This window comes from Rhinopithecus bieti, unplaced genomic scaffold (genome assembly GCF_001698545.2).
Source record: "Rhinopithecus bieti isolate Rb0 unplaced genomic scaffold, ASM169854v2 scaffold_38735, whole genome shotgun sequence".
In the NCBI taxonomy this organism is placed as follows: domain Eukaryota; kingdom Metazoa; phylum Chordata; class Mammalia; order Primates; family Cercopithecidae; genus Rhinopithecus; species Rhinopithecus bieti.
Window position 1 is genome coordinate 25,778 of NW_016816612.1, and position 2,647 is coordinate 28,424.

General features: G+C 40.2%; 1 protein-coding gene across 1 annotated transcript in view; it reads right to left on the minus strand.

Moving 5' to 3' along the window:
* The window catches only part of LOC108517204 (receptor-type tyrosine-protein phosphatase delta-like), a 497,564-nt gene that overhangs the window by 25,531 nt on the left and 469,386 nt on the right, over positions 1–2,647 (minus strand).

The following is a 2,647-nucleotide window of genomic DNA, read 5'->3' on the forward strand; positions in this document are numbered from 1 at the left end:
ATGGTTCAATCAAAAATACTTTCTCTTCCTGATCATGCGTGTTTATCAGGCTGGTAAACACGTAATAAACAGGAATAGGTAAATATTACCATCTTAGACAACAGGCAACAGACAGCCTCCTTCATTTGCTACATGCCATGTTTCCTGTCATCTGTGTATCTATGTATTCATTTATTTGTCAATCATTGATCTATCCATTTCTTCATTCAATAAACAATGAAGTACTCTGCTAAGTGAAATAGGGGATACAACACAAAGATGACTTAGATGCTATCTCTAGAGAGCTCAGTGTGTATCAAAGGGACATAATACTTTATACACAGCTATTTCTAAACAAGAAAGAAAAAGGATGTATTAGTTTGGTATATGATGTGGCATTTGAAGTACGACTTGAAGGACAGGAAGGATGAGGAATTAAAGATGTTATAGCATGAAAAAAAGACGGCTGGCTTTGGTAATCATACTGCTGGCTCTGGGAGCCACATGTAAAATTTTCATAGGTTTGGCAAGGCACCTGTGCAACAAAAATATCAGACCTCCAAAACGAATGAGTTAATGCTCACCAGGGTGCCTGTCTCCACTGAAAAGGCAGTTTCTGTTTGGTATCAAGTGGCTGCAAACAGTAAGACAGGTTTTTTTTTTTTTTTTTTTTTTTTAAAATAATACCTTTATTTAACTGCTGAACAGTGTATATCAAAGCTAGCTTCCATACAGGAGCTCTGTGGTTTGCAGACTGGGCTAAGTGGGAATTTGATATAACCACTATTTTAAACTAGGTTACTTTCCTATGTCCTATGCCAGAGGGCTCCTGAATATTGATGCTAAGACTTCAATACCAAGCATAAACCCACAAATTGACATGGCATTGATACATCATGCAAAAGCCTTCTGCGACAGAGAGTCTTACAAATGATGGCACATACCTCGGCACAGACCAATTGGAAACCCGATGCAAACGTTAATATAGAGCGAAGTCAGTCTGATGGTTCCAGTTCCTTGAGATCCACGAAGTCTCATTTTATTTAGTTGGTTCTAAACAAGCCTATTAGATGGCAAGTTTTCCCTGACATTCCCCATTCCTACCCTCCAGGTGGTTTTAATCACCCTCTGCCTCAGATCCCTAGTTGCCCTCAAATACCCATCTTCACTACAATTCTAACCAAATTGTATTATTAATTCAGGGCAGCCATCCATAAACCATAGCATATATCTTGAGAGCAGGAACTGCATTAAAAAAAATCTCTGTGTGCCCTACACAAAGCACGCAGTAAGTGTTCAACAGTGCTTGTGAAATAAGTAAACACATTAGTGATTGGCTTGAGAGCCCTCCAGTAATGAGCAGCCAGTCCCGGTAAGGTAGGCCTACTTAGGAAACAGGACTCTTCAGTCCGTGCAAAATCCTTCATTTGACAAGGGTTTGGAGCTATGTAAGGAGTATCCGAGGCCTGCTCTGCATAGTGTTTGATCGGGAATAAAGAGACAGGAAAATCACTTTAAGTAGTCTCTTTGCTGGTCTCCTGATAAGCCATCAGATTGCAGTCAAAGGAACGTAAGTCAGACTCAACCTGGAAAAGATTTGTCTTTCTGTGTTTCTTTCAAATCCTGTGTTTGGCAGGTCCTGAGACTCCGAGTAACATCTTTCATTCTTTCTGTGTTGTCTTACTAAACTGTCTTCATTGCAGCTGTGAATCGTTTCTAATTGGACACAGTTTTATGCAGTTCTTCCCAGTGGAAACCACACTGTAAACCTTAAAACTTGGGCCCTATATATCAAGTCAATTCTAGACAATGGCAGGACTATTTTCTCAAAATATGCATCAGGGACCATTCAAATGGCTGGATGATGCATGGTTCTATATTCTGGCAGAAAGATACTACAGAATCTTGCAAAATTGGTAGGAATAACTCTGACTCCAAACAGTATCAACCTTTTCATAATGGTGATGATATATTTTTTTCCAAAAAATAAGGAAGGGAAAAAAATCAAATATGTGTGGTTTCAAAGCATGAATTGTGGGATGAAAGGAAATAACAGAGGCTATGACTTGAACAAAACCTGTTTTTTCCCCAAAATTCAAAATATTATTAACTGCCCAATCTTGCCATTCATATGGAAGATAGGGAAGGAGCTGACTTTGGAACTTAATGTGTTACCTTTTTCTAGGGTGAAGAATTCTTGAAGGATTTAAATATTAAATATGTGTTTTAGCTTGAAGCAAGACCTTGAGGCTTAACGTACCTCTTCAGACATCAATGGCTGTGTATCCTTGAGAAAGACACTTTAACCCCTACCTTATATTCCCGTATTTCTTAAATCATGATAGTGACAATTAACTCTTATTAATGTGAATTTTCTAGTGAGTCTAATTATCCAGTAAGTCTTAAGGCTAAATTAAATATACCAAGTGTTGGCCGGGCGCGGTGGCTCACACCTGTAATTTCAGCACTTTGGGAGGCCGAGACGGGTGGATCACGAGGTCAGGAGATCGAGACCATCCTGGCTAACACAGTGAAACCCCGTCTCTACTAAAAAATACAAAAAACTAGCCGGGCGAGGTGGCGGGCGCCTGTAGTCCCAGCTACTTGGGAGGCTGAGGCAGGAGAATGGCGTGAACCCGGGAGGCGGAGCTTGCAGTGAGCCGAGATC